The sequence below is a fragment of the Elephantulus edwardii genome, unplaced genomic scaffold (genome assembly GCF_000299155.1).
Source record: "Elephantulus edwardii isolate Elephantulus edwardi_28Jun2011 unplaced genomic scaffold, EleEdw1.0 scaffold00071, whole genome shotgun sequence".
NCBI lineage: Eukaryota > Metazoa > Chordata > Mammalia > Macroscelidea > Macroscelididae > Elephantulus > Elephantulus edwardii.
Genome location: NW_006399821.1, coordinates 13,973,633 through 13,984,351, shown reverse-complemented (window position 1 = coordinate 13,984,351; position 10,719 = coordinate 13,973,633). Strand labels below are relative to the sequence as shown.

The window sequence follows — 10,719 nt, the reverse complement described above, 5'->3', positions numbered from 1 at the left end:
GAAACGACTCGACGGCACATAACAACAACATATTATCTTTTTAGTATTACAGGATCCCAAAGGATTTTCTAAAACTAGAAGTGTCGAGGTAGAGTTACAACTTTCAAAATTGTCTTTAAAAACCATTTTTTACACATAAAACTTTCAGCAAACAACACCTTACTTGCTGAAAGTGAAGAGGACTTTAAACATTTCCTGAAGATCAAAGTCTACAGCCTTCATTACAGACTATGTGTCAACAACAGGAAAACAAAAATCCTCACCACTGGACACAATATAATGCCAGATGGGAGTTTGAACTTGTCAGTGTCATTTTACTTGGATCTACTTTCAACATCCATGGCAGCAACAATCAAGAAATCTATAAAATAAGTTACAATAGGGAAATCTGCTGTCAAGGTTCTCTCCAAAGTTCTAAAGAGTAAGGACATCAGTTTAAAGACCAAGATGTGCCCAATCCAAACATTGGTATTTTCAACTGCTTCCTATGTATCTAAGGAGCTCTGGTGGCTTAGTGGTAAGGAGGTGCATTGCCAGCCCAAAGGCATGCAATTTGAATCCACCAGCTGCTCTGTTGAAGAAAGATAGGTAATCTCTTCCTATTCAATGCACTGCCTCCGAAAACTCCCTAGAGGGTCAGTTGTCAGTCAGTTCTGGCTCGAGAGTCCACAACACACAACAACACACCTGTGCAATTGAAAGTTGGACAATGAATAAGGATAGTAGAAGAATGGATGCCTTTGAATTGTAATGTTGGCAAAGGTTATTGAACAGCCCCTGGACTGCCAAAAGAGCAAACAAGTCTGTCTTGAACAAAGTGCAATCAGAGAGCTCCTTAAAAGGTGATGAAACTTCATTTTATTTAGTTTGGGCTTCTTTTCAGGATGAAACAGTCTTTGGAGAGAGTGATCATGCTGGAGAAGGCAGACAGTCGGTAAAAGAGAGGAAAACACTCAACAAGATGAACTGGCACGAGACCACCACAATGGGGCTAGGTGTGATTGAGGTAATGGGGATGGTGCAGGATAGGGCTAGGTTCATCTCTGTGGTTCATAGTCACTATAAACTGCTATCAACTTGATGGCACCTAATAACAACTGCACACTTGAAACAGAAAAAAGTTTGTCAAGTAGGTTTTATATTTCCCCATTTACCCTAGGCAAAGAATGTTATGGTGGCAGGTGAGTAGTTCTTAAGAAACATTTACAAAGTTAAACTGTTCTTCTCATTTGGGAAGTCCAGAAAATAAATCATTGTAAGACAAAAACAATCTATCAGTAGTGAGTTATCTTCCTAATGAAATCAACAAATATGAAAATGAAATGCCTCTACCCATGCAATTATAAGAGTCTCACAGCTTAGATTAGACCAGTGCACAGCTTTAGATCTCTGGGCTCCTGGCAGCAATAAAAAGTAAAGTCCTTTTACCCCATCACATGTGAATCTACTGGGAGACACCAGCAGCAAATACCACAAATACCAAAGTTAGAGAGTGCATGTCACATAAATGTTGAAAGCCCTGGTTCAGTTCAATGAATATTCTAGTTGAAGCTGCTAAATGCTACCCAGTATATTGCAGTGACAGCCCACACCTGTGGTTGGATAAAGGTGATATATCATCAGCTGTCATCAGTTCTATGACTAGGAGTCATTGGGGGCACACATGACCAAGTACCCAACTATGAGTAAAGAAGCTGGATGTTTGAACGCATACAGAGATGCCTCTGAGGACAACCCTGGAAACTTGGTTCTCTGAAAACCCTACAGAGCCATTCTGATCTGCACACACCGGTCACCACATGTTAGAACAAACACGTCACGGCAGACTGCAACCAACAGTAGCAGCTTCTGACACTGAGGTCACACTGGCTTCTCAGGTGTCTCACGACATGAATCAAAGAACAAGGGACAGCACAGGAAACAGAATCATAAAACAGTGCCTTGCAATTTCCTTATCACCACCTCCTCAATTCAGAAGTTTTACGAAAGTAATTTACAGAGGGCGAAGTTCTCAGTTCTGGCGCGCCCTGGAATTGGCCACTGTGAGAACTGCTATGCCCTGGAGTTATGACTGTTGGTCACAACCAGAAATCTGGTCTGAGTGCTTGCTTCAACCACCAGAACTCCTCTGTCGGGGATTATTTTGAAGACTCAATTTACTGACAGTCCGAAGTGGCTATTTGTAACTTGCCCCTTCTTAGGTCACCTGCCCCTAATACGGGGTCCTGCTTGAAGTACTACTCAACTCCCCTAGTATTGTTTGCTTACAAAAATACAAGCACCCTCTTCTTTGTAAAACCAGGATCCAAAAGCACTTAGAAGCTGCCTCTAGTCTTTTAAAGATTCTTTGGTCATCTATTGGATTTCTCTGTGCTAAAGGTAGGCAGAAAATGAGCAACTTACTTCCCTGTTCAAAGGAAAAGGAGAAGAGCTGGGGATAAAAAGCTAGATGACTTTACTATTCAGTATCCACAAGGATTTGCAAGAGAATAAGTCAGACATGGCCTGCTACTACCCTCTTTTCAATGGAAAAAAGCTAGTTATTTCTCCCACATAAAGAGTTTAGCAAGAGAGTACTGTGTAAAAGAGAGCCCTGGTGGCCCAATGGTTAAGCACTTAGATGCACTGCAGGAGAAAGATGAGGCAGCCTGCCTTCCATGATTCAAACCTTAAAAACCTCAAACTCCCTACCATCCAGCTGGAAAAGACTCACACCTGACCCTTGAGCAGGATTATCACGTTGGAAACACTTTTGAGTCGGGATCAACCCCACAGCAGAGTTTGCTTTTAAAGGTTTGGTGGAACATAAAAGCCTATATGGCATCTATATGGCAAATGAAGGAGACAATAAACGGTGACAAAAATGCAGCTTCTTTTGCTCTTTGTCATTACATTATGGGAAAATATGGAGTATTGAGGTGCAAAGGGGAGTCTTAAATGAGTAAAGAGGGCTTTTTTTGTTGGTTTTTTTCACATGTTCAAGAAAACTTTATTGACAAAGCCAGGCAGCTCTGTAGTTTGACACCTCCCCCAGGTATCCATCTTGCCAGGTTTTTTTAAACATAAAAGAGAATTATGTTTGACTTTCATTTTCTGATGAACTCTCGAAGTGAATCCCGAGAGGTACTTCATTTCTAAGCCATTTTGATCAATAGTAAAAGAGATACTGAAAAGCACTTTCTTTTAAAACATGACAGTTCTGTTAAGGCTGGTCCTTGAGAACACAGCGCCAGGGGAGAAGAATGGAAGTTGCACCTCATTCAGGAAGAGCACACTACACAAAAGTGAAAGGTTCCCTTTCGAGCTCTTCTTCAGCTGAAGAGACCTGGCTTCCCAGTGGAGCTGAGCAAGCAGGGGCCCAGGCAGGGCCACAGCACGCACCAGGCCTGTGCAGCAGGCTGGGAACTGTAGTTGTTAGGGTAACCTTGGTCAAAACTGTGAATCATAGAGTTAAAAAAAACGACCATTTTAAAAAAGGCCAGGCTTTGAAAGGCTTTTGGTGATTAGCAGTGCTCCTCACAAGTCTTGGAGTGTAAATGTCAATCTTCAGGACCTCAGATTCCTTCTATAGTTGAAGACGACCAGGATTCAGAGAAAGGAGGTAATTAGGTGAAGATCCAAGTTACTTAATGGGAAAAAGCTGGGGCTCAAACTCAGGCTTCTTGATTGCCAGACCTAAGGGGCCTTTCCATGATCTGAAAATATCTCCCAGGTACCAGCAGCTGTGAGAAGTGTCTCAACAAGGCCTGTCCCTGGGCAGGAGCATCCCCAGTGGTAGCCCTCTGTGAGGAGTAAGGTGATTCCAGCCGCTGGAAACTCTCCCCAGATCTCCAGTTCTGACTTTCCTAGCAGCCTGCTGACTAGTCAAAGAAGGCAGGGGAACTGGCAGGGACCTTAAGAGCTGCCTCACCCCCCCAGATGGCCTCTCCAACCTGCTTTTCCTCTGCTCACATCCTTTCCAGCAGCTCACAGTTTGGCTCACATTGTCTGAGCCACTGTTTCAATTTGTTCTACTTCTCTTTACTTGATGAAGTGTGTCTCCTTCAGTCCTTGAGTGGTATAAAAATTAACATGTATGCCAATGCTAACCTAAAGGCTGGAAGTTCAACTCCAGCCAGAGACCCCCTCAAAAGAAAGACTTAGTGATCTACTACTCTTGTTAGGAGTTAGATAACTTGGGGAATTTGGAACAAAGGCACAGGGCAGAGGAGTTAAAGGCAATTTAGACTCAAGTTCCTCCCAGTTTCAGCTGTTTCTTGTCAAGCTATTAAAGCACAGACTGGGCCCAAAGAAAATAAAAAGTAAACAAAAGGGCAAAGGATAGTCCAATCAGAGCCAAGGGATGCCCCTGTTGCCTACGAGCAAGATACCAATGCTCTGGAAGGCTGATATGCTCAAAGTAGCGTAATTAGGTTGTTTTTCTTTCTTTCTTTCGCAGGTGGGACTCCTTGACATCATGGGCACTGGCCTGGAGTAGGACCCTCCAGCAGCATCATTCCATTGGTCCAAACACCACTCAGCTGTGCTGCATGGCACTCACCCTAGGAGTGGCATGCAGTGGAGTCAGAATGACTCATAGCTGACCCTCCAGCACGTTTTCAGAGGCAGTAAATCACACAGGAAGAGACTGCCCAGCCTTTCCCTGCAGAATAGCTGATGAATTTGAACTACATACCTTTGGAATTGTAGCGCAGCTTCTTACCAAAAGGCCATCAGAGATCCCTCCAGGAGGCGTAGACTAGCTATATAAGCACCTAACTCCTCATAGTCCAATGTCCTCTCAATTCCCTTCCTTGGAGAGTGATCTATTCCTTTCTGGAACATAATTCCCTTTTTCTAATTACTTTTCTTTTCACCTTCCAATGAACTTTGGTGGTGTACTGCATTATGTATTGTGCTGCTAACTGAAAGATTAGTGGTTCAAATCCAGCAATTGCTCTGCAGGAGAAAGTTTTTCCCCATAATTATTTTCAGGAGCTCTGGCAGCCTAGCAGTAAGGAGCTGCACTGCAGGGATGCAGTTTGAATCCCCAGATGCAACTCAGGAGAAAGATAGGCAATTTCCTGTGAGATTTACTGCCTCTGAAAACCTGCTAGAGGGTCAGTTATCAGTTAATTCTTACTTGACAGCATATAACAACTTTGACCCTTGTCTTGCTTCCTTTCTCAGCATGTTGGGCATCCCTGACTTTGACAGTCATTGTGTTCTTGGGGTCCCTAGTCACGGTATCAACTGAGCAGAGGCTCTTTGAAGAGCCACTAAAGTTGCTGTCCCTCAATGGTTGCATTAACCTTCCAGTTGTTGTCTGCCAGCTTAATTCTTTGTCCATGTAAGGGAGACAGAAGTCAGCACTGCCACTACACAGTAACACTGTGGTACACTGAAACTTGGGACATGCACAGCATGTAAGCTGTGCATGTGATCTGTATTAAACGTGGTAACATTGACATATCTGCTATGGATAAAAATGAGTTTTGGAGTAACAAAAAAACTGCACTCTAAAGGCATCTGGTTCATGAAGTTGAATAACAATAAAAGTAACAGTGGTCAAAGTTCTATTTTCCCCTCTCCCCCCGTTTCTTGTTGTGTACTGTGGAATCGGATCCTACTGGCACAGGAGGAGATTGTGCTTCCTTCTTCAGCAGAGTATCTAGTGGATTTGAACTGCATGCCTTTAGGATTGCTGTGCAGGCTCCTTTGCCACTAGACCACCAGACTCCCAGTGGTCAAGTTCTAATGTTAATCTTGAGCCAAGTATTTTGCTTATATCATCTCATTTAATCCTTGCAACAACGCTTCAATGCAGGTAGTTGTTATGTGTTGTCAAGTTGCCTGCAACCCATAGTGACCCTATGAACAGCAGCTCTGAAGCCTGCCTTGTCCTGAGCCAGTCTCACTAATTTCGACACACCAATCCCCACTGCTCCAGTTACTGTATCAATCCATCTCATCCGGGGTCTTCCTCTCTTGGCTGGCTGCCTACCTTTCCGAGCATGATGTCCTTCTCTAAGGACCAGTCCCTCCTCGCTACGTGCACAAAGTATGTGAGACAGAGCTTCAAAATCCTAGCCTCCAAGGAGAAACTTGGTTTCACCCTCTCCAAGACAGACCTATTTATTTTCTTGGTGGTCCATGGTATGTTCAAGACTCTTCTCCAGCACCACAACTCAAAGGTATTAATTCTTCTATCATCCTTATTCATTGACAAGCTCTCTGATACCTAGCAAGTAATTGCAAAGACCATGGCCTGGCTAAGGCACACCTTAGTCTCTAAACTGACATCTTTGCTTTTTAGTACTCTGGAGAGGTCCCTGTCAGCAGATTTTCCCCAATGCAATTCGTCTTTTGATTTCCTGACTTCTGGTGCCAAGAGGGCTGATAGTGGCAGGTGGTAGGATCCCATTTAATTGAAGAGAGGTTAAAGGAGGTTAAGCAAATCGCTCAAGCTCACAGACTAAGTCCTGCCTCACTCCATAGACTTCGAGTCAGTGTGTGACTTTCATGAGAGTTCAGAAATCACACCAGTGATGGAACTCTTGCACAGACCTGGTTACTGCTTGAAATAATGATGCTGGTTTCCTTAAAAGGGGCTGTGGTGGAAACAAACAATTAGAACTTGCTTTGTCTTGTGGGCAGTAACCTTGTCCAGACAACTCCATGCTGCCCTGGTCTGCTGAATGTCCAAGGTGGGAGATTCAGGGCCTTCCAGGACCAGGCTGCAGGGAGGAGCCACAGCTGAGCTCCTCAGTTTCAAAACACATTGACCTGAATGTTCTTTTCCTCACATGCAAACGGAGGGACCAGTGGAAGAGAGTTCTTGTTTAAACCATGGTCGAACAAGTGACACGTGGGGCGACAGTGTGGTGCAGCACTGAGAGCTTGTTTGCCTGCCTTCCCCACTGAAGGCCAGGGCTTCGCAAAGCTAACAGGACAAAGGTTAAGGAGAGCCTGATAAGTTGGGCAAGAGGCTGCAGCTGAGGCAGCTGAGGCAGCTGTAGCTATTTAAAAGCTCTGAGGAGAAGCCATAGGAAAGGAAAGGAATGTGGGAAGATGAAACACTGCCTGCGTGTATAGTGAGAGGGCTTAGCAGGCAAGCTAAGAATATGAGGAAATATTTCAACAGGAAAAACCATGCAAAGGAAATGGATAAAACAGAACTTCTGGAACTCCAGATATATGATAAACTGTTGTTCTTTTACATGTTCTACCATTATCGGCTATCTTTTTATGCTTCATCTGCTTCATTTATCGTGGATGTTTCATACTCTAGAGCAATGTAAGTCTAAGTAATTAAAGGATGTCCAAGCAGAGGCTTTTATTCCATCCTGAAATGGACAGCAGGTGTGCATACATGTGTAAAGGAGCCCTAGGGGTACAACGACTTAAGTGCTGGGCTGTTAACTAAAGGGCTGCCTGTTCAAACCCAGCAGCCACTTCTCATGAAAAAGGCAGGAAGTTTGCAAAGTCTTCTAGTCCCAGAAAACTGGGAAGGGCAGTTCTACTCTGTCCCATAGCATTACTATGGGTCAGATTCGACCAAACAGCATCTTTAAATAAAGTTGTGACTTTTAAATAAATACACATGTGCTCCTCTTTTAGAAGAGACTTTTTTTTTAATGTAATACTATTTATTTAACTTCAAAAACATTTCAGCAATCTAAAACATAAAATTCATATGAATAGAACATTGCAAACTATTTAAGTACTGAAAGTTCTGGAATTTCCGTGGATGCAGAGTCTCTTCATTTTATTGACACTAAAGAGTTCCACCATTAGTTTACAAACAGTTTAAAAATGACTGAATTTAACAAAATCAAAACAACCTCCCCAAAAATTCAGACACTTTTCATGCCAGCTAACTCCCTCTTTTCCACAGCTAAAAGTGGCAGTGGATGCTATGTCACTATAAAAAAAAAAAAAAGACAACCTGACCCTAAATGGATGCCAACTGCAGTGTCAACAGGTAGCTTCACAGTGCGTGCGTGCCATGAGCTCCAGCTCCCAAAAGGACATCTTCCCTCAGCCTCAATGCCAAGCATGGACCACCAAGAGTGTGTCTTGGTTGTTTTGTCCTTTTTACAAACTATAGCTCTGTATAGCTGAAAACGTAGGCTTTCTAGCCAACAACCATAGTTAACACCACCCCACAAATTAAACAGAGGAGGAAATGCCAGAGACATCTTCAAATGTCTTATCATATCAACAGCAAAGTGCACAGTGAGGCAAACATGAGAGTGCCTTTCTATTCTAAAATTGCTTGGACATAAGTATATCTTTGGTATGGTTTCAGGGTGCTCCCAACACCCATGGTCACTTCATCTAAATCACTGAAGATTTTTAGAGCAGTTTGAAGAGACATCAAGATGATCATGATACAATTTTGTATTTCAATCTAATGAGGGCAACACACAGGTCTCCAAGAGAGCAGCAATCATGGCACTCCATTACACTAAGGTATTCACAAGGAAAGAGAGGTTTTTTTTATTCCTCCTCCTCATCATCATCTTCCTCCTTTTCCCAGGTTACTTAAGGAGGACCCTTGTTGTTGTTGTGTACTATTGAGTTGCAACCAACCCATAGTTTTTTGAAAATCGACTCCAGAAGCTTTTTCAGAGGCAGTTAATTGCATGAGAGATTGTCCATCCTCCTCCCTTGGAGAAGCTGGTGGATTTGAACAGCATGCGTTCAGGATTGCAGCGCAGCTGCCACCAGTACTCCCTAGTAAGGCCCTCAGCATCATCAAACTTCCCTTTAGACTTACAGTCGGCAATATCCTTCTCATACTTCTTCAGTATTGCCGCCTAGTTGATGTAAAGCTGCTTCTCACCATCACTCAGATTATTCCACCTTTCACCTAGCTTCTTAATCCCATCACCGATAGAGATGCCAGCGTTTGTCCATTTGATCTTGGGACAAAATCTGGAACAAAATGAGGAATCCAGACGGAGACCGTTTAGGGAACGTAGGGTCCTTTTCCTTGCTTCCTTTCGCGAGCCTGTAGTCCTTTGTTTCCTGGTCTTAACATACTTTGTCTGCCTTGGCCATATCATCAGACTAGGCCTTTCTTTTCCATAGTCTTCCACCTCCCTGAGCACTTCTTGGAGAATCCCATAAAATTGACTGGCACTTACGGGTTTTTCTTCTTCTGTTCTTCTCTGCACATCTGCACAAAGAAGGCATATTCAGACATCTTGCCCTTTGGTTTCTTAGGGTCACCCTTAGACATCTTAACTGTATTATTCATGGTCTCAGAAGAGACTTATTTCCCATTCCTTAACATTTTAAAAGGTTCCAAAATTGTACGGAGGCAGGTATGGGATTTTGGACGGTTTGGTGGTGGCATTAATACACTAATCAGCCACCATGCTGAACTCTGACCATAGGTTATGATGACTTTCTGGTAGAGGATACAGAAAGCTCTCTGAAAGGGCAGGGGGTGTTAGGTTAGGCAGGACAGAAGAGGCACATAGGGAACTAGAAATATTACTGAGCAGCTGTCACTGAAAACTCAAGCAGCTGAAACTTCCTGGCATGGAATACAACGATGCTCCTAGATAAAATGAAACCATTTACAGGTCCAGGTCTGAACTCAGATATGCCAACAAACATGAAGACAGTACAGAACCAGACATTATGTGGCTGTCTTCTACACAGGGGCACTGTGAATCAAAGCCAAGCAACAGTGAGTGGCAACAGATCTAGAAAGACTATCTCCAGGAGCCACATAAAAATAATCTGCCTTATAAAATGAAAGAAAAAAAAATCTAAAAAAGATCAGGCTTCCAGGTTCAATAGGGACTGGTGGAACTCTCAAAACTATGGCTCTTTTTTTTTAATTGAGATTTTAATGAAAGTTTATAGAGAACTTGGATTTCCATTCATTTATTGCTGCACATTTTCTTCCCTGACCCCCTCTCCCCCAGTTAGCTTTTTTCTTTGGAAAAAAACCTCTTTCATTGTTACACAGACACATACCACCCCCCACCCCAGTCCCTTTACTATGCATCTCTTATTCTAGACTTTTGTCATGCCAATAATACCTAATCATATATTCCTTTTATACAGTTCTCTTCCCTCATCTGTTTCAATGTCATGTACTTTATTTATCCCCTTCTTTCTTAGTTTCCCCCAAACCCTATGTCAGCCCTGTTGTATAACAGTGGCATTATGCAGTATTTGTCCTTTTGTGACTGAGATATTTCACTCAGTATAATGTCCTCCATGGTCACCTATTTTTTATAATATTTCAAGAGTTCTTTGTTTTTCTATGCTGCATAATATTCCACTGTGAATATACCACAGCTTCTCTATCCATTCATATATTGATGGACATTTGGGTTGTTTCCAACTCTTTGCTATTGTGAACAAAGCAGCAATAAACATGGGTGTGCATAAAACTATGGCTCTTAATTGTCCTTCAACCCAGGAACAGAACTCGCCCTTGGGACTCAACTTTTAGTCAAAGAGCCTTTCAGGCAACCAGTAACACCAGAAAGACACTCACCCCTTCGAACAACCAACCACAGAGAGTCAAAAGGGAGCATCTGCCCAAGGATAAAGCCACGATGACGAGAAGGGGTAAGAGAGAAAGATTAATGGAAATAAGAATTACAGGGATAAAAGGGGAAGAGTCTGGTCATAATTTTATAAGACAAAATGTACATGAATGGTTGGATGGAAAACCAATATCTTTGTAAACATTCACTCAAATCACAATTT

General features: G+C 42.8%; 1 pseudogene; it reads right to left on the bottom strand.

Annotated features, from left to right (window-relative positions):
- LOC102847726 overlaps positions 1-9,226 on the bottom strand; it is a 41,971-nt pseudogene extending 32,745 nt beyond the window's left edge.
- Between the last annotated feature and the right edge of the window lie 1,493 nt (positions 9,227-10,719).